The following is a 22,016-nucleotide window of genomic DNA, read 5'->3' as shown; positions in this document are numbered from 1 at the left end:
CTGGGCGCAGGAGGCGGCGCGGGGGCGGCGGGGCGGAGGCAGTGGGGGGGGGGAAGGCTGGGGCGAGGGGGGCGCAGCGCCCTGTGCGCCCGCGGGGAGTCAGTGGTGGCCTCGGCGCGCTGGGCGCATTCCGACGCAGACACTTCCTCGCTTCCAAGGTATTAGGGTCCAGACTGTCAGCGAGGTGGGGGCGAGGAGTCCTCGAATTGGGGTTGGGGGTGTGGGTAGCGAGCGCAAAGGCAGGAGGGTGGGATAGTGAGGATGCGGCAGATTCGGCGTGTTACAGCAAGTTGCTTCGCCGAATTCCAGCTCTGAGCAAGTCCTTTAGGTTCTTAGCTGGGAAAACGAGGTTGCCCCTCGGAGTGCCCCGGGCTCTGTGAGTACAGTAAGACAGCTGGGGAGGGGGACGCAGCGTGGGCGCATCCCAGTACCGCCAGAGTGGCCAGGGTGCTGTTTACACCCTTCTCAGGCATCACTCGGCGGCCTGCGCTGGGCCAGGTCTCTACAGCATATTATGAATGAGACCCAACCCACCCAGGAGGCAAACCCCAGTACTCGGCTTGCAAAACTCATTGACACGTTAGGTGAGATAAGCCGGATTACCTCCTTGTTACCCTGCTGTGCTGATCATACACGGGGATTTTCAAATTCTCCACCAGAGAGGTAGTGATTCACAGAAGAAAGTGAAGTTTTCCCCTTCAGTTGACCGAAAGGTGTAATTTCTCAAAAGGCATGTATTTCCATTGCAGCAGCCTGCAGCCTGGCCACTGTCAGCCTAAAGCCTAAAAAAGAGGTTGGGAAATGTTAATAAAATACATGCTTTCGTCGCTCCAAAAAGAAAACTGTAAAAATATTTTGTATTTTAAAGCCACAAGCCAGATCTTGGGAAAGCAGCCTTCATTTCATTTGTCTAAAGAGAACATGGAAAAAATATGTTTTATGGCAACAATAAAGTCCTCCAGACCCGCAGCAGTGTCTCCTCTCCCCTCTCCCTGCCTGAGCCTGAGCCTGCGCAGGGCCCCACAGTCAGCACTTCAGACTGGCTCACACTTTGGTTAGAAAGGTTTCAACAGACCTTTCTCTTGTTCTATCTAAAAAAAATAGCATTTTTGCCAAGGTAATGTTCTTGTTCATAAAAGGTCCAAGCTGGGGATTTGAGGGCAAAGGGTCATGATGTCAGCAAGGTACACATAGATGGATCAGTAATACCGACAAGAATAATAATGATAATTATTATAATGTGTATGTACAGAGAGATCCAAGGACTATGGGAAAATGTGCAAACTAGTCTAGGTAAAGGGTACATTGAGGTACACTGTACATTTCTTGCAACTTTAAATTTGGTTTTGTCTCCAAAAAAAGAATATTTTGGAAAAGGGTCTTTTAGGAGTTTTTTATCTCACAGATCTAAAAAGCTTAGAGCTGGCTGTTTTCAAATTTACCTTGATTTTTTTTTTTTATGTTCAAAATTATGAACATGAGCTCTGCTAGGTAGCCAAGCCACACACTCCTCCCTAAACACACTGAGGCATAAAGAGCAAGGAGGGGTTTTGAAGGCGTCCTGTTAGCAAGCCTTGTGGCAAGTAAGGCCTGCCTCTCACTTCTCACCCAGCACTGTCCTATTAATAGCATTCCAGGGCCAGGGGAGTGGGCCCAGCTGAACATTGACAGGGGCAATAAGTGGTGTTCGGATCTCTCTTCTAAAGGGAGTTTAGGATTATTGTTCCTACCTGGGCCGGAGGGCCCCTATCCACCAAAAGAATTGATGGAATGGGAGGGCAGAAAAGTCCAATGGAAGGGGAATCCTCCTCCAGGCCCAGGAGGGGGAGGATTCCAGGGGATAATGAAGTTTGAGAACAGGCTAGCTACCTTGATGTCTACCCCAAAGTGGTCAGCATCGACTCAAATCCAGATTTTCAAAATGATTCAAAGCACGGTGCAACTAAGCAAAAAGGAAGACTCTTTGTAACTCCTGGACTCCTGGTCATGGGCTAATAAAGCCATTTGGTTCAGAATAAAAAGCTTTGATTCTGGCTTTTGATCTCCTCAGTTCTCTGTGTGTGAATAAAGGCACCTTTAGAAAAGTGATTGTTATATATCTGTAACACCATCTAAATACAAACCGTGTGCCAGCCATGCAAGGACAGTTTCAAAACATCCTCCTGGCCTCACTGTATCCCTTCCCACTTCGAGCCCCTCCTGTGTGGCTCCCCACTACACCTCCCTCCACACACACATTTTTAACGTGCCTCCTACTTTATGGAACTGAAAAAGTGGGCTCAATAAAAGTGTAGCAACCACATGAAATCAGGATGGGATGTGCAAATATTGCCCATACCGATGAGTTCTGCACACATCCAGGCGTTGTGCCTTTCATGTTCAAATCCTGGACTGCACCATTTTCCTCAGAGTTTTACCCCCAAAAAGCTCTGATGAAAACACGGTTGATCATCTGAAGCCAGATTGTTCTACCTGCTTATATGTGTGTTGTTCTCTCCTAATCACATATCCTCTCCACCCATATCCACATATTTATTGCCATGAGCCTGTTGCCAACATAGAATGGAAAGGCAGCATTTAAAAATGACCCCATTGCCTAATCCCCAGCAGTCAGATTCATGAAGCTCAAAGGCCAGCATGATTTCCCCATAACATGAACATAAGGTCAGTGTAAACCTTATGCCCCTGTGAAATGAATGAAATAGCCTGTCTGTGTCACCATGCCCCACAGCTCCACTCCAGCCCACAGCAGCCCAGTGGGAACATGGAAGACTTGGTAGTGAGAAGACTTAAAACACCTCTGCCCCCAGCCTGGCTGGTCCCCACTTCCACAGAACCATAGTCAAGTGTCCTCTACAACCTCACCAGCAACAAAGCAGAGATTCCTGAAAGAGCTTCACCAAAAATGTCTGTTCTGTTTCAAATATCCCAGCATTGATGCTGCCCCATCATTATTTATACTGGAAAGATATTTCTTTGTCTAAGAAATTCCAGGAGACACATGGGCTTGTTAGCATAATCATGTAATTACAGTGCCTGAAGTCCCCCTTCCTCAATCCAATTGCACCCCTTCCTCCCTTAATCATTTCAATTCCCTCCTAAAAGCCCTGCCACTAAGTAAAAAGCTGTTAAATAAAAAACATTTTCATGAATTTCATTGGGAAAAAGTATAAGCCTTCCATCCCAACCTGTTAACCAAACCATTTCACAGATAGAAAAATATATCAAGTTTACATAAATAAAAAGCAACATTTGAAGGTAAATGAATATGGCTTGTTCATAAAATCTAATGTTCAACTACCTTGCAGGGGAGGTGCATTATACTTGCCAAAGGAGGGAGAGCAGATTTGAGCGCTGGTAGGATGGCTGGTGGAGGAGGCCAGGAGAGGACGCCATGCTGGGGAAACCAGTGGACAGTCTTATGCACATTCAAGCAGAAAACCTTTTGGAGCTCCTGGTTATCCTATACTCACACTGCACTCACAAATAAAGTGAAAGCACAGAAACACACCTTTAAGGCAAAGTAAAGGCTAAAGATGAGAGAGCCTTGAAGCACACGGGAAGAAGGCACGGGCAGAGCCTGCAGAAGGCTCCCGGGGAATGTTACCCCTCTCTCCCCATCAGGGGGCCACCACTCGTGCTCCCCAGAAGGCTCTCTCAAGTTTTATACTAGCTGATGAGCTCTGAGATTCGCCCTCGCCTTCTGTTTTGCTGCTTTGCCCTTGGTGGGAGGAAGCCAGCAGCCCACGGTTGTAGGCCACCTCAGCAGAGGGAGTGTGTGTTCTTCTAGATCCATGGTTCACAGCACAAACATTATGCCCAAAGCCTTCACTGCTTAGTTTTTGAAACCCAAAAGTTCTTCCAATTCAAGAACCTTACATTTGTCTCCATGTACCTGTGTTCCCAGAAAACACCAGGAAAAAATTCATTAACATACCAAAATGTGAAGCCACCATGCACATAAGGATAGGTATATGCATACTGACAACTATCAAGGGTACTGCTTCCAGGGAAAAAAAAGACTATATCACCACTGGAGGTTTTCCTTTGTTTTAGTTTGGGCCTTTCTTCCTCAAAAACCCTCATTCAGCCTGTGAAGGATGAAGGGCAAGGGTTCCTCTTCGCATTTTCCTGACAAGGAAACACGAACCCCCACAAATGCTATCAATGGTTTACCCAAAATACCAAAGCCTGAATCCAAAGCTTGTTCCAACCAGCCTATTTATCTTCCCTGCAAAGCACTGTTGATTACTCACATTGTTTGTAATGGAAGAAATTTCGACTTTTTTCTTATCTTCAAAAAGTCCTAGCCTCACATTTTACAACTGAATGTAATTTTAAACATGCCAAATCTGGATCTAGTCAGAACTGCAAATACATCAAAATAACTGACAGAGTTAAAGCAGATGGTGATAGCAAACAACAAGTGAGTTTCATTCACTTATTCGTTCCCTGGTTAGGCAACAAACATTTACCGGAAGCTTTATTTACTGAGTGCAAACATTTATTGGGTGCTCAGGCCCCTGTTAGCTGGCAGGGATATAAAAGGAAAGAAGACATAAACATTGCTCTCAAAGGGTGGAGTCTAGGAGAGTACATAGACATGTAAACAAATAATGGCAGTGCAGAGACAGGATGCTATAATAGAGATAAGAATTAAGTGCTAGTCAGAATCCCAGAGTGATTAACACTGTCTGGGGGGGGATACAGTCTGGAGCAGGGCTTCTAAAAGTAATGCAGGCTCCAGGGCTGGTTCTTCCAGCTTAAGAAACGGAAAGACTAAAGCTGAGACAAGCATCACCACATGATTAAAAGGAAAACAGAGTGGCGAAAATTGAGATCCTCCAACCAGCGTCAAAAGATGTGCTTTTGATGGGAATCATTAAATGGCATTGCCAACGAGTCTTTTAAAAATCCTGAAAACCGGTTGGTAGGAGAAAGAATGTGGAAATTATGTTGCTTTTTTTTTTAAAGCTGACTTGTAATCTTCACTCTTTGGCAGGGCTCAGTTTATAAAGAGGAAGTGGATTTTTAATATATTTACTATAAAGAAAAGTCTTCAGTTGGGCAAAATGAACCACAGTCTGTAGAGCACATGGCGCTAATAAAGCTAAACAGCCGTTCCCCAAGGGTTCATAAGCAACCCCCCCACCAATCCCATGCCTCCCCACACTTTCTTTTAGCAGTTCTGAATTTGCTTTCCAAGCACCCTTCTGTGACAAAAACACCCAGCACTGGCCTTGACCCAGAGGACGCGCTTTTGACTCTGGTGGTCCTGAAATAAATCAGCTCTCTGTGAAAGGGACTTGGGGGAGTAAAATCTACAACACACACTATCAGTCTGGGATTGAGTCCCTGTGAACAGCAGAGGCAGCAAACTTCAAACTTTATCAAGATTGTAGTGCTCATTAAGGAAGTGAAATTGAGCCAGATTTGAAGGAAAGCACTGTAGTAATTACAGAGTTATGAAGATTTAAAAGCTATGCGCCTGGGCACGCAGAGCACACGGTGTTTCCTTTGGGTTCAGAGACTCCACAATTACAGGGCTGAAGAGTAGCAAAGCACCAAATTAGAAATCCCCATTAGTTTGATTAATCACCGATGTAAGTGCAGGCACTGGAAAAGGCTTGGTTCAGCCTGATCTGTGTCTCTTCCTCATCTCCCCCTCCCCTTTCCTCCATTTCCTTTACAAGACTGGGGGTGGGGGCAGGGGGGCTGTTGGGGAAGAACACAAACCTTGTATTAATGATAACAAATTGGGTGCAAGAAAGTTAAAACTTCCTGAAGCTTAATGGTTTCCCTCCATCTGTGTTGGCTTTGCCAAGCGTGGTATAATAGCATGTTCCTTCTTCTTCCGTGGCCATTAACTGGTAGTGGCACAACAATGACATCTTGGTAAATCTAATAAGAAAACCGGAGAATAAAGTATTTTCTGTGGGTGTAGAACGAGTTAACATCCCCACAGGAGGCTCACTGAGATAATAATATGATATTGCATTAGACAGGCTATAACAAACAAACAAACAGAACCGATGTGTCGCCAATTAGCAGTAACCGGTGAGAGTCTGGTTCTTTGGAAGGAATGGTTACACCCTTCTGATCAACTTGACTAAGAAATGTCCTTGCAGAAATGGTGTCTTGGCCTGGAAAAATGATTCTGCTGATGTGAGGTAAGTATTTTGGGGTCAGGATATTTGACTCGGTGCCTCCACATCAATACAACCAAAAAGTACAGCCAATTTTTTATGAATGGGGAATACAAAGGCACGAAAGGTCAACGCACTAATTCAAACCCAGCATGACCACTCGGAGAAAGAACAGCGTAAATGAAAATCCAGAACTCTTGGCACAAAGGCACTTTACTGGATGGGCCAGCCTTTAAACTGTGCGCCAAGATGACCCTTGGTGGGAAAGGGATTTTGTCAGCGGGAGATTTTTAAATAAAAAATGTCACCAAAATTTACTTATGTGGCCCTTTTCATATTTGTGCATGAACTACAGGGCTCGTGGGATTGAACACGAGTGAGACAACCGACCAGCCGTGCCTCTTAAATTATTCTTCCGGAGGTGTTTTCTTTCTCCACCTCAATTGTAAAGATCCAGGAATAACAACCAGGGCACAGAGTAGACATTTTTATTTCTCATCCTGTCTCACTGGTCCCATAACAGGCTCAATAAGAGTCTGGAAATAATGAAAGCTTCTCCATGGAGAAACCCAAGACTCCCCATAAGGAGCAAGAGCACCTAGGAGTCTCCTATAGTAACGGCAACACGAGCAGAAACATTGCAGGAGTCCGTTTCTTACTGAAGAGAAAAAGAATTGAAAAGGCGACCGGCCTACACACTCACTAGAGTACAGACAGACTATCAGGCTGCTAAGACAAAAATAAACAGCTGTCCGTGAAGTCTGTCTAAAAAAAAGTGGTAAGCAAGTGCCTGGGTTATAGGCTCATTCTGATGTTTTGAAACGTGTTTCAAGTATTTCCAACTGACTTTGGGGAGGACTTAACCCCTGGGTACTAGGAAAGTCATAATAAGAGGGTGGGGAGAGTGAAAAAGGGAAGAAAAGGGATTTGAGTTTTTAAAATTATTTTCCATTTTATTTTAATTTTCCCCTTTTTTGGCCTTTCAGAGAGAGGGCCTTCCTTTTTAACCACCCATAGGCCTGCAGCTTCGCTACAGTGGCAGACACTGTCATTTGCTCACCCACTATCCCTTTCTTGGTTTCTAACAGAATCTCCATTTTGTTCCAAGTGGCAATGGCACCAGCCAAGCTGCTCACCAGCGTGGCTTCCCCTGCAATCAGGGTTGGCCAGATGATGCAGCTCTGGATAAAGACGTTGATGTGGACATCTGCTAGAGCAGGCCAGGAACGACTCTGCTTTCCGGGTAAGGGCGCTGCCCCTCCCTTCTTCTTTTTTGGCCCCAGAGAATGGCCTCCAGGCTTTGACTGTGACATACCTGAGGGTGAACACCTCATGCAAAGGGATAAGCCTCCTGGAATATAAATGACAAAGCAGAGCTCTGCCCCAAGCCTGGACCTCCCCTCTTCCAGATTTCTTGTACAGTGAGAAAAACAACCCCCATTTCGGTCAGCGACTATCCAAGCAGTCCGATGCAGTTCTGACTGATAGGCGCATCAATTCCTTACAAAGCAATACTCCCCAATTCGGAATGTCAGGGTTCCCGATCTTCTTCATTCATACATTCCATAGATGTTATTCAGCAAACACCCACTATGTCTGTAACTATTCTAGAAACCAAGGAATCATCTGTGAATTAAACAGAACAAAGACCTGCCCTCATGTTGCTTACCTTCCAGTTCAACAATATTAACTAAGCACTGTTCAGTAACAGTTTATGTACTCAAAAGATGGTTCTAGTGGGTTCATATCCTTAAAATAATCAACAGAAATTATGTCTGCAGCAGGTGATACTGATTCCCTTTCAGAACTCCTTCACCTGGCAGGAGCCCTCAGCCCCGCCGTGGATATGGGCTGCTTGCGCTGCGACCTGCTCCAGAGCTACGTGCCCCGCAAAGGGCAGCCCATGGCCAGTGACTCCATGGTGGAGTGCGGAACACACTCTGTGCTAGTATTCACACTCCAGAACTCTCCATGGAATCAGGCTGAGGCTGCCCTCTCCTGCCACATCTTTGCTTAGCTCCTTCCCTGCCAACTGCTGCCCTTGGCTTCACAGGCTCCTCGAGAGAGTTTCCTCACTACATCATCTGCACCAAGCATTCCCCTCCTCAGGTCCTCCTGGTGGGAACTGGACCCAAGACAGAGTCTGTCTCTGTTTTTCTTTAATTAATACAGAATACAATTTTTTTCATGTCCCCCCTTTGCACAAACCATCTGAAAACTTTCTCATCTGAATTAAAGTTCATAGAAACTAGAGGGGCTTAGTTGTAACTCACACAGTTGAAGATCATTCAGCTAAATACAGGTAGCCACCACTGGTTCTGACCAGTGTAACATCTGAATTGTTTTAGCTAATAATGAGAAATTTAATTTGTACCCACAATAGACCACCAGATAAGAAACAATGCATAAGGATTCTTAATACTGAAATACAAATTTGTTAGGAGCATAAAAACAAGGAAAAAATTTTTTTATTTTGTTATCATTAATCTACAATTACATACAGAACATTATGTTTACTAGGCTCCCCCCTTCACCAAGTCCTCCCCACACTCCCCATTCTAGTCACTGTCCCCTTTCTCCCCCCCCCACCTTTATCCCTCCCTTCCCACCCATCCTCCCCAGTCCCTTTCCCTTTGGTAACTGTTAGTCCATTCTTGGGTTCTGTGAGTCTGCTGCTGTTTTGTTCCTTCAGTTTTTTCACTCCACAGATGAGTGAAATCATTTGGTGCTTGTCTTTCTCTGCCTGGCTTATTTCACTGAGCATAATACCCTCTAGCTCCATCCATGTTGTTGCAAATGGTAGGATTTATTTTCTTCTTATGGCTGAATAATATTCCATTGTGTATATGTACCACCTCTTCTTTATCCATTCATCTACTGATGGACACTTAGGTTGTTTCCATTTCTTGGCTATTGTAAATAGTGCTGCGATAAAAACAAAGAAAATTTTAATAATCTCCTCTCGATCAGTACTCAACTGACCCAATTCTTATGTACACACCAGGATGTTGCTGGTACCTCAAAAATTAATGTTAAAGGGCAAGTAGCATGGTGAGTAGATCCATTTTGCATTTGCATTTACTGGGAATAAAGATTGTCCACACTGTGATTTGTTTTGCTCATAAATAAGAGCACCACCACTTTCTCCTACCATGCCTTAGTTGGCTCAGGCTACCATAGTAAAATCCCATAGACGGCACGGCTTACACAACAGCATTTTACTTCTCGGACTTCTGGAGGCTGGAAGTCTGAGATTAGGGCATCAGCAGAGTTGGGGTCTAGTTACAGCCCCCTTCCTGGTTTACAGATGGCTGCCTTCTTGCTGAGTCCTCACATGGCAGAGCGTGAAAGGGCTCTGGTCTCTTCCTCTTCTTATAAGGGCACCAATCTCATCATGGGGGATCCACCTTCATGACCTCATCTAAAGCTACTCACTTCCCAAATGCTGTCACATATTACTTTTTAAAACCCCCAGATACATCATATATAAAAAGCACAAAATGAAAAAATTATTAACATCATATCATGGAAACAGCTTTTGTCTATTTTGATGCCTGCACATACATTGAAATTACCACTGGACTTTGATACACACTCACTCAATGATCACATATGAAATAACATGTCCATTTAAAATCACTTTGTTGACATATTCTACTTTTTCTTATACAAGCAACTAAAGATAAATAAAAATGTGTCACTTGTTAAAGAGAAAAAAACAAAAATTTGTTTTTATAGATACTGAATAGTTGTAAAATGGAAATAAAATGAATTGGCTAGTATAACTTCTAATTACTTGTTAATCCAAATTCAAAGAGCCTTTGCTTAAAATTGGGCTTTTTAAATCTTTCAGTGTACAGAAAGGATAAAATGATTTTTTCAGCATTTTAAAGGGATGGAGAAGATGGAATGTTACTGTCAAAGGAGTTCAAGTGTCCATAAAATAGAAATGCTAAGATAGTTGATCTCTGGAGTTGCTTATGATCTGCAAACTCTAATTCTCCTGTCATAAGATGAACTGGGAACTGCAGCATGCCTGGGGAATTGTATTTATCTTTCATTATACTAGTAAGTAGTTGGATGACAGTCCTAAGTATTTAAAAGCGGGAGATTGCCTCACTCTGCCCCACTCTTTCACTGCTCAGCTCTAAGTGACTCCCTCCTGGGTACCCACAGTGCATGGAGTCCTCCTCTACCCTAGAACCTCTCATTTATGCTGTAGTTTTTCTCAACGAGAGGTACTGGGCTTAATCAAGGGGAACAGTATGTTAGGCTATGAAATGAACCAAACAATACGAGTCTCTGAACTGAGTAGAGTTTAGAAACCCTGAACTGAGTTTACAGATTTCCCAGGTCTAGAGATCTTTCAGAATTTCTCTAAACACAGCATCTGGGTGTTTAAATTTTCAAATACCTAGAGGGAAGAAACTAAATTAAATGACCCTTTCAATTCTAAGATTACATGTTTGCAAGCACTGGTGTTCAGTATTAATCCAAGCTGAGCTCTTGCACGCTGCTTTAAAAACATGAAATGCACATTGTAGACCACAAGTAGGAAGCAGTGTATAGAGTGAAGATAATGGAAGAGAACTGTGTGATCTAGAAGATAAGAAAAGATACCCACAGCAAGTTTCCACTTGGACAAACTCATCAGATTCACTGCAACTGGTTTGGTTTTTCCCACCAAAAACAGAGAATTCCATCTCATTAACGCCCTGAAATCTGTATGCCCTTTCTTCCTCCTTGGTCCTGTTCTCCCATGCATGCGAACTGAGTGGCTAAAACCGAGAACGAATTGACAGGTCTGCCCATGCATCTACACAGCTCTGCAAAATCCCCTTGGGCAATTCTTTGTAAATAGAAGTATCGACCACGGAAAGATAATATTTTAATTAAACATTATGAGCCTATATATGTAACATCAGCATCCATCTATTACATATGCTGTGAATCCAATTCTGTGCTAAGTGCTGGTTTCCTTTGCTGTTTCCTCTTATTTTAAGAAATCCTATAATGGATTTAAGGAGCTGTCATTGTAAGGAGTTCACATTGTATGACGTTAGCCCTCCATGCTTAGGGCAGCATCCAAAGGCTGGAGCCTGGGACTCAGAGCTGGGATCCCTGCGCACAGCACTCCTCTCCCAGTGATTTCCATGTCTTGAAGCATTCTCCAGGCAAGCCACCCATCCTTTCTTTTCCTTATCTTCTTTCACATCCTAGTTTCCTGCTTCACTTATAGAAGTTCTGAAAACAAGCTTCAACCAAAGGGCTTAACAATTCTGGGATGAAACAAACCACCAGGTACTGCTGTACCCAGCGTGATGTTTTTCTGGGGGTAAATGACTCTTATGGCCTTTTGTCCATCAATGTCTAAAATGGTTTCCTTGGTTAAAACAGCTGGAGGTTTGTCCATTTTAAATGACACAAACAAAGAATCCTCCCCAAATCCCTGGAGTTACTCTTCTGTGGTCTAAGAGGATTATTAGGCAATAGCTTCCCGGCAACCGGTCTCAAATAAATTCCCATTACTTATTTTCTTCCATTGCCTCCACCCACCTTACAAAACCATTTCTCTGCCTGCAGGGCTCACTCACTGGTTCTTGCTATGGTGTGGTCCCAACCCAACATGATGACATGTGCCTCTCCCACAAACTGCCACTATTTCTGGACATGTGAATTGAATGTCCAAGTCACTCAGTAAGACAGCCTGGGCATCAGGACTTCTTGTAATTACCCAGGTGTTCCTAATGTGCAGCCAAGGTTAAGAATCAACTGGAATAAAAAGACTTGATTTAAATGCTGCCACTCATTAGCCATGTGGCCTTGAGCAAAAGAAATATTCATTTATCCAAGAGGTATTCCTTGAAGGCTTGCTATACACAAGACAGCGCTAGGGGCCTTAATCTCTGCAGCCCCCAAGAGGAGCAGATTGGACTCATCAGTTTACTCATTCATTCAGCAGATAAGTACTGAGTGCCAACTACCTGCCAGGCATAGTACTAGGCACAAGAGGCACAGCAATGAATCAGCAATGAACAAAATCCCTGCTCTCATGGAGCTTACCGTTTAGGTGGGGGAGGCATGACCATATATAAGCAGTGAAAAAGTAAACAGCAAGGTCAGATAAAGGATGGGAAGGATGATGGGAGGGGCTGACAGCCAGCATGGAGGCAGTGATGGACGTGGTGGCGAAGGGGGGGCAGAGGGAGAAGGGTAGATGGTTTCTGGAAAAAGTCAAGGAGATAATACCTCCAGGACGTGGTGATGGATGGATGCAATATAGGGGTGAGAGACAGAAAGGGAAGAAAGCCAATCCCTAGGCCCCAAGACGGATGGGTCATTCACTGGGGCAAAGAATGTGAGAAAAGAGCCTCAGCCACCCAGGGGGTTGTGGGGGTCTAGAGGTAAGGTATACGGAACTGGGCAGGGACACCAACCCCACGCCAGCCAGAGATCAGGGCAGACGTGGATGTTAGCTAAGAAATGCAATGGCTCTCACAAGTGGCCATTTCAACACCCGGACCAGGTCTTTATATGGCTAAAGGGGAGGCCACCAAAGAACTTGCTCCCATAGACCCAAAGCTGACCAAGTTCAAAGGGAAAAATGAACAGAAGAACCCACTGTGATTGGATAATGATGTGGGGTAGCAAGCGCACCGTGGTAGCGTGGCCTGGCAAACCATGGAGGCAGGCACCCAGGGCGGGAGCTCTCTTCCTCCCTCTGGGCGTACACTATGCTGTCTCTGAGGAGTCATGTTTGTCCTTGGGAGAGCTCTGCACGTGCGTGTGTGTGGGTGTGAGGAGAGGCCCACCCCTACTGTGGGACGATCTGAAGACAAAATCTGCCCGTCTGCCTATTTCCTCAGGAGGCAGACCTGGAGGGAGAGTGGGCTGCTCCCCACCCCAGGGCAGGACTGCAGAGGGGTTTGGTGACCACGCATGGGGGAAAGGGCTTCCTGGGGGGGAAAAGGGATGCATCCTAGGCGGACAGTAGCTCCAGCGGATGAACACTTCCAAAGGGAGAGGCCAAGGTGGAGCAATGATGGGATTGCACAGACTGGAGCAGACTGAGAGCAGGGCTTCGAGGACAGGGCCTGCAGTGTGCCTCTAAGAGTCCCCCTGTGAAAGTGTAAACTCCTCTGTGGTCCCAAGGCTGTGCATTCTTTCCTTCACGGGTGGTTTTCCCCTATGATGCTCCTCAAACCCTCAGCACAGCATGACAGACCCGCACAGTGTCTGACTCTGTTCAGGAGGAAAGTTGGGAGGTGCGGCTCCCAGTTGCCCCCGAAAGCTCCGTGCCATCCTTGGACGAGGTATGGCCACTTCCGGAGGGGAGGTCCCCTTCCGCGTTGCAGCCCTCTGCCCGCAGTGGAGTTTGTAGCGCCCCCTGGTGGAGTCGGAAGGAACCGGACACGGAGAAAAGTGACGCAGGGTAGACTAGGGACAAGCTGCAAATGGACTGGGCTTCAATCTGCCCCTTTCCCCAATACCGTGGGGAAGCAATCCTTAGGAGAGAGATGGAAACTTGCATTTGATTTACAAAGGCAAACACCATGCACAGTGCCTGGTTCAGAGTTGGCACTTAGTAATTGGCAACCATTATGATAATTAGGGTTGTTATGATTACTGAGATTCAGTTGCTATAGATATCCTGTGGCCTTAAACGATGGGAGACTGGCTCACCCAGTGAAAAGCCCTGCAGGCCTAGAACAAGTACGTTGTTTGAAGGTTTGAAGGCATTAGTCAGTAATCCAGCTCCCAGTCAATCCCTAGCCTTTCTTCCCAGGCAGGACGTGTTGGCCAACTGCTGCTCATGTGCATCACTCTTAGACTAGAAGCCAAAGCTTCCTTCTGGGAGGTCATTCCTTTAGCTGGAGCCCGTGGTGTGCTGTTTCCCAAAGGGTGAGCAGTTGCTGTGGAAGGCCCAGCAAGCTAAAGGCCTGAGGAGGCCAGAAGACGCTGCGGGAGGTGAGAGAAACATCAGAGCGGAGCCGAGTCGAGGGGTGGGGCGGGGTTGGATGGGTGTGAAAGAGAGGAAGGTAGGGCCAGTAAGGGTCCCACCAGGAACAGACAGCACATTCAAATGAGGATGACGTGAAGAAAGTTCTACAGAGGGACTAATTACACAATGGCAGCTGCGGGTGGGGAAATGCGGGAACTCCAGGCAGGCAGCAGCAGAGCTGTCCCCACTCCCAGGCCTACCGACAGGGACTAGGCCCAGAGACATGTTAGCAGAAGGAGAGAGCCATGGAGCCTTCCTTGAAAGAAGCAGTGACCTTAGGTGAAGGGACAGAGTCAGCCCAAAAAGGGAAGGGAGCAGAATAAATATCTGGACCTCACTGTCCTCTCATCCTCTGATCCACTTCCAGAACCCTCCAGAACTCAAACCCAACTGGAAGCCTCTGGGCAAGGGAAACCTGTTGACATAACTCACATAGATGGAGCACCCAGGCCTCCAAGCAGGCTGGAGGATGGTGGGGACTGGTAAATGGAAGGCACCCGGCACAGCAGAGGGCAGACACCCCAGGACTGGTATTGGTGTTTATTTTGGTGGGGGCTGGGGGTGGGGTAGGGGTTGTTGTTAAGATAAGACCACAGGCCCCTCAACAGCAAGACAGGGTGAGTGTAATTATCTGAGCAATGATGATAGGACAATCCAAACTCGCTTTGCTCTCGGAGCAAAGGACAACCCTCAGCTTGGAACCAGCCAAGTCCAGGAATAGGAGTAGGAGCTTTCCCTGTGGCTGCTAACAGGACCACAGGGCACTAGAAAAGGTACAGGGGGGTGGCGGGAGAAGGTGCTGAGCTGGGAGGGGGCAGCGCAGAGGAGCTCGTCAAGGAGAACAAACATCTGGCAGTCAGAGAATGGCGTGGAGTAGAAAGTGACACACGAAGCCTGGTGGGGGCTCCCTCTAGAGGGCCTCGTCCAGGAAACCAGGCTGAGGTGGAGGGCAGGGGATGGAGTCCAGTTGAGATATCACGTTTCATAGTCCACGAGTGTGCTGCCTACTCTTTTCACCCAACATCCTCCCCAAGTCTTACAGATCTTTTCTCCAGCATGGCAGCGTGTGTGTGTGTGTGTGTGTGTGTGTGTGTGTGCGCGCGCGCGCGTGCGCGTGTGTGAGTGTGTGTGTGTTTTCACTTGTCTCGAAATGATCAGTATTCAATGAAACACTTCTATTTTGGGGGCATTACCATCTCTAAAACAAGATGCAGAAAAGCAGAGGGAGGCGGCTAGGGGCTGCATTTAATCTTCTCTAATATCGCAGTGGGAAGGAGACAGGGGAATGAAAACACAGTCATTTAGAAAATGGTTGATGAGTCACTGATTGGCACTGGGTAGAGAAAAAGAGAAGTCATTATACATTCAGAGGACGCCTGGTCTTTAAAAATAGGCTCGTCGCTCTGCTGGAGGGGGCAGCTGGGCTGTAGAGGCTGAGAGGGTGGCAGAGGGAAGGGCCTGGCCGGATACTGCCCCAGGCAGGCGGGACCCTCCTCCTCCACCCAGACACATCCCAGCCCTTGAAAATCCTCCAGCATTAAGAAGCAGAAAGACAGCTTCGTGCTGCCTTAATTCCTCCCTTACCTCATTCTTGAGGCCTTAATAATACTTTTTGGGAAACTTCAGCTTCAGGGGAACCAAGCCAAGTAGAAGAGATGGCACTTTTTGTGACCATAATTTTGCCAACAGACCTAACACTCCATCACCTGCAGTTCCTTTTCCAGGTCCTGGACAACCAAGGTCTCTCTTCATCTCTCCACTTGTGACCCCTCTGTTATTTACTATTTGCTCTATAATTGAGTTGTTGGAGGTGGGGGGATTAGAATCTGTCAAATTAGAACATAGTGAAATATTTGCTGGACAAGGAAAATGAAAGTCCTGGGTAAGCAGAGGTTTGGGGATTGCCCAGGAATTGTATTTCTGCACGTGTTATGGGAAAACAAAACAAAACAAAATAAAAATGCTGCCTGCTAGGGGTTTTGCCTTTCCTGATAATTCTCAGGCCTTAACGAGCAGATCTGGGCCACGGTGAGGCACTGAACTGAACAGAGCTCGATGGCTTTACAGTGAGAAGGACAGAGAAAAGAATGGTTCTAGAAGGGGAGAGATGGCAGAGGCCAGGTCAGGCTGAGTTGTAGAGAAAGCCTAGGGGCCTTCTGAGAGATGGTGGAAAAAAGAGGGGAAATGGTTGGGCTGTGACGAAGTGGGGCTTTGAGGAGCAAGATGAGCCGAGAGGAGGTTGGCTGTGTGCAATGAATGGGACCGATACTTTACATTTTGTTGATCCTACAGGAAACATACAAGTAGCTTTTCCATTATTTTGGTTGCTGGAATCCAGTTTGTTCTGAATGCAGCACTGAGTGGAATGGACAGGGTGGCCCAGAAGCAGGCAGATTATAAACATAGAGTGCCCCCCTCCCCACACACAGCTTTTACAACATACATACAGCCTCCTTACTTTATATTTTGGCTTGTCACTTGCTTAATTAGTTGTCCTTGCTCATTCTGGGCTAAATTTACCTACCCTAAGTAGAGACAAAAGAGAAAAGTCTGGTGTTGGTTCTAGTTTCAGAAAAGTAGGCAGATCTGCAAGGTCCAAATTAATCTACGCTTGAAATTCTATCCTGAATATTCAACTTTGAATATCCAGAACCTTCCCACTTTCAGTCTCTGTATTCCAGGAGAAACTGCTAAGGTACTGGAGGTAAAAGGGAGACTCAATAGCCTACAGACTTTGAGGAATGTTCCCACTCTGTGGGAAGAGGGCAACTACCCTTACTTCTCATACAATGTTATTTTAAAACTTACTGTAGGTGCAACCTATAATTTCATCCTTACATATTTTTTCATTATCAGAACAAATAATTTGCATTTTAATTTTCTGTACTCTTTTTAGTCCCTCGAAATCTTAAAAATGACTTTTAGGTGCACACACTCTCCCACTGTCCAACCAGGACATAACTCGTCTAGAAAAAACAATGGTAAAGCAGTATACTTAAAGAATTATACATCATGATCCAGCAGGATATATTCCAGGATTGTAAAGTCTGAAAAGATGCCTAAAAGGCATGTGATAAGACATCAGGCCCATTCCTGAAAATAATTCTTAGTCAACTAAGAATGTAAGGACACTTACTTAACAAGATAAAGACTATATCTCATAAACCAACAGCCAGCATCCTGTTCAATGTTACCAAACAACCAACGAAAGAGCTAGAGGCATTTCCGTTAGGTAAGGAGGCAGCAGAGAATTCTGGATACCCCTCACCCCCCGCCCGCTCTTGTTCCATTGTTGTTCAACATTGCCCTGTAGCTTCTAGCCCCTATGATAAGATGTTAGTTAAATAGCAGTAAGTGGGAAAAGTTAACAACATTCCCAGATGATTTACTTGTTTGCCTGAAGAAATCAAAAGAATCAAATGAAAAACCAATGGGCCAAATAATCAAATTCATTAAGGTGGGCCAGTTTATAAGACAAATACACAGAACTCATTTATACCATCTTTTCTGTAAATTAGCGTGCTATCTGCAGCTAGAAAACATATTGGGAAAAGATCGCATTTTTAGTAGCAGCATATGTTTTTAAAAGTTAGTTTCAATATGCACAAGGTATGTCACGGCACGTTCATCTGTGACTTCTAGCAACAGAGACGATCACTTTATTGAGTATTTACCACGTTCAAAGTGCTGAACTGAGGCCAAGCTTCCCAAAGTGTATATTATAGAGGAAAAACCCAGCACATCAACCCTGATTTCATGGCTAGCACTGTTTAGTGATGAGACTCAAGGAGTAAACGTATTTCAGCTAATAAAAGGGGACTTTGTTTAAAGAGGGGGAAATGGGCAAACAGAGGTGACAAGCCGGCCTGCTTCCTTTCTGTCCCCACCTCCACTCTCCCTGCTCCTTCGCCCTGGGAGGCTGGCCTTCCTTCACGGGTCACCTTGGGCCCCTTGCTTCTGGCTGGGCTCACCGACGGGGCACCCCAGCAGGAGATGGGGACTGGGGAGTGGGGCCAGGGTACTTGTCCAGTCCCCTGCTTCCTCTCCCACAGAGGACCACCGTCTTGCAGCCTTCTCTAAACAGCGACCCAGTTCTGTCCGTGCTTTCTTCTCTTGTACCCTTTAGGCCAGCCTTGGGAACAGCCCCCCTCAGTTGCTAGCCTTGGGTCCTGTGCTCTCTCTTAGCTGGTTTCCTTGAACCCTCCCAAACTTTTGCAACAAATCCCTTTACTAAACTTTCCTCAAAATCACCCTAACTGATCCGGTGATATGTGAATGACTCAAGTTTGGGAAGTCGAACTGTGTTGCTAAGTCATCGTAACAACCTTTTAAGATGTCATTATCCCTATCTGACACAGGAGGGAAGTGCTGCTTAGAGTGCCCAGGTAGCTTAGCCAGTGTCACCAAACTACTGAACGATGGTAGCGCCCCAGATGGGCGGTCTGGGGTCAGCTGCTGCTTTATCATCTCACCACACGCCTCTCAGGTAAACCCAAAGCTGAGCCCGACCTTGCGGGCAAAGCCATCACTTCCTTGTAGTTTCACCGGGTAAAATACAATAGTGACTCTGGCCAGCTGTCATCTGACTCCTTGGGTTTGTTTTCTTCAGGCCAAATGTGAGGAGTGGTTGGTTCTGTATCCTCACATTTACAATGTGTTCAACTAGCTAGTGGTTTGGGGGTTCAGGGTTGAAAAGGAGCTAATCTTTAGGCTCCCACACATCTGACCCCGCCGAAGTCAGCTATGTCCCATTTGAGGTGATAAAAGCAAAGCCTAGTAACCCCACATTCACCCAGTTGGCAGGCTCCTGAGGGGTTTCCAGCCCTTCTGAACCCGCAGGAGATCTCATCAGATTTAAGTCAACTAATAGTGACTCATGTGCTTCTCTAGCCTTCCATGGATTTTAAAGGTTTCAGAAACAACACTGTCCTTTAAAAAACCACTTTTTGGAGGGGGTGGTGAGGACTTACACTTCACTCTGTAGACAGAGGGAGGAGATAAAATATGTTAAATAATTTAATAAAGCTCATTTAACTCTTTACTGAAGAGAATCTGAGTGATCTTAACCCTTTATTTAGTGTTTCCTTTCTGCTTTCTTTCTGAGAGGACAACTATTCTTATAGAGTCCAATATTTAATTGTTTCTGAATAAAAATTATCTTTTTGGTATTTTATAACAGTGAAATAAATTCTAATCCACAGAGGATCCTTAGAAGAAGTGTAACATTGTGAGCAAGAGCTTGCACTTGGGCCTCAGCAGCTCTGAGGCTGACCCCCGAGCTGCATTACCCTGGCAAGCTTCTAAACCTCTTTGTGTCTCAGGTTCCTGGTATATAAAATGATACTAACGGTGAAATTTACTTCTTCAGGATTATTGGGGTAAGTAAATTAGCCAATTCACGTAAAACTTTGAACATGATGCTTCACATACAGCAAGCACTAAGTAATTGTCCATTATGATTACTCTGCTGAAGTCTCTGATGGGCACAGAGGAGGGTCAATGAAGCAGGAAATGTCTGCATGCAAGAAGATTATGGTTTTATAGAGAAAAATGAGAATAAACAACTATAATACAAGGCAGAACTAAGGGATAATCTAATAGAAATACAGAGTGTAGTAGTGATACAGAAGATGGAGAAATTATTTCCAGCTTTGTATTCTGGGCAGGGATGCATGGCCAAGTGCCATTTGGGTTGACTCTGAAAATGGTTCGGATTCTGACAGTTACATCAGGAGGGAAGGGAATCCTAGCCAGAGAAAACAAGGGCGCAAAGGTCCAGAGGAAAGGGAACCGATGTTATGCTCAGGGAAGAGTGAATATGGAAGCTTAGCTGGAGCACAATATGCTTTAGGGATGAGGGAAGAGCAAGGGACCAGGATGACGGACAGGGACTGGAGGGGTGGACAGGAGGAGACAAGGCAGAAGACAGGCTGCAGGTGGGTGGGCATGTGGGCATGGAAGAAACTGCAGCCCAGAATGGAAGGAGAACTGGAATGGAGTCAGAACTCTGGATGGCCTGCCCCCGACTTTCTATTCAGTGGCTACGAGACATCTGGATTCATGTCTCTTCCTTCCGGAATGGGGGGCATTGGACAAGATGACTGCCAAGATCCTTTGTGAGCCTAAGGAAGCTCACATATATGGAAGGTGGCTGGTGGGCCATCTGCAGCCTGAGTCAAAATCCAGTCATGAACCAGGTGGTAAAGCTCGAGACAAGTGCTGGGCATAGAAGCCACAGGGCATAAATCTGCAAAGAAGTAAAAAGCTAACCTTTTCAAACAATATGGCTTCTCTCTCACTTACCAACTTTACATTTCCCTGTATGGCCCCGGAAGATGACTGGTTAGCCAGAGACGGGTAAGATTCCTCAAGGGAGGAACAACCTAAGACAGGCACAGTTGCAGGGGGGCCATCAGGTGAGAAATTGGGGAACAACAGTGGTGAAGCTTAGAACCTCACCACCCCCTGTGTTGAGAGAAAGCTTCTGCATCCGTGGATGTTTTAGTGCCCTTGTCTAGCTCGGATTAGCACATAGTCTACAGGCACACACCTGATCATCTACAATTGCTCTCTTACAACACTAAACTATGTTTTCTAACTTTATCTCGCATCTACCTACCACTTCAGCATTTTATTAAAAATAAAAATAATAATAATAATAAAGGGAGAAATGTGGGATCCACATATAAATCAAGTACAAAAATCAAACGAATATTCATATTTGACCTGATTGTTTATAGTTCATAATGCGTGATCAAAACCGAAAGTTTCTGTGACGACTGCCCTTGCACTGTTCACCATGTAAGAACTTATTCACTATGTAAGAATTCGTTCACCATGTAAGAACTTGTTCGTTATGCTTCAGAAGATTGGAGACTGACGAGAACTAGGCTTGAGATGGATTAATGATTGTGCATTGAGCATTGACCCCCCTATACTGAATTTTATTGTTGTTAACAACCATTTGATCAATAAATATGAGAGATGCCCTCTCAAAAAAATAATAAAATAAAAATAAATAAAAATAAATAAAATCCAGTCATGAAGTGGCAGAGCAACACTAGTGCTGACGGTGCCATGCCAGCTATTCTTCATGAACCCTCCAACTCAGGCCAGGGCACCCTTCCTTCTACAGGACAGGTCTGAAAGGGGCACAGCCCCGTGGCTGTGATGAACAGCACTGCTGTGAACATGGGTGTGCAAATATCTCTGAGCCGTTGCTCCCAGTTCTTCTGGAGATATATCCAGAAGTGAGATTGCTGGCTCATATGGCAGTTTTATTTTTAATTTTTTGAGGAGCCACCATACTGCTTCCACAGTGGCTGCACCAGTTTACATTCCCACCAACAGTACATGAGAATTCCAGCTTCTCCACCTTCCCACCAATACTTCAATTTCCTGGGTTTTGAATAGTACCTATCCTAATGGGTGTGAACTGTTACCTCGCAGGGGTTGAGATTTGCACTTCCCTGATGAGAAGTGACAGTGAGCATCTTTCCACGTGCTTGTTTTTGCTCCAGCTGCCTGTGCCTTTGGTGTTGTATCTAAGAAATCATTCCCCAATCTACGATCATGAAGCTTTTCCTCTGCTTTCTTCTAGGAGTTGTATTGTTTTGTGTGTCACCAGCCTGTACTCTTACCAGTTGAGCAAGGCCTTGGGATGCCGTGGGAGGTCTGAGGGCACCCAGGCAGCCGCAGTGGGAAGCCATGGGTCCGGACACGGGCAGCGGAAACAGCACAGTGGAGAAGGTGGTAGGTGACACCTCAGTGCGAGAGGACCAGCTCCAGGCCAGGGCCCGAGGCTGCCGTGGCGCTCACGGTCCTGCAGGATCCAATTTTATGACTAAAAGAGCGACATAATGAAACTC

This window comes from Manis javanica, chromosome X (genome assembly GCF_040802235.1).
Source record: "Manis javanica isolate MJ-LG chromosome X, MJ_LKY, whole genome shotgun sequence".
Lineage (NCBI taxonomy): Eukaryota > Metazoa > Chordata > Mammalia > Pholidota > Manidae > Manis > Manis javanica.
This window is presented reverse-complemented; position numbering follows the sequence as displayed.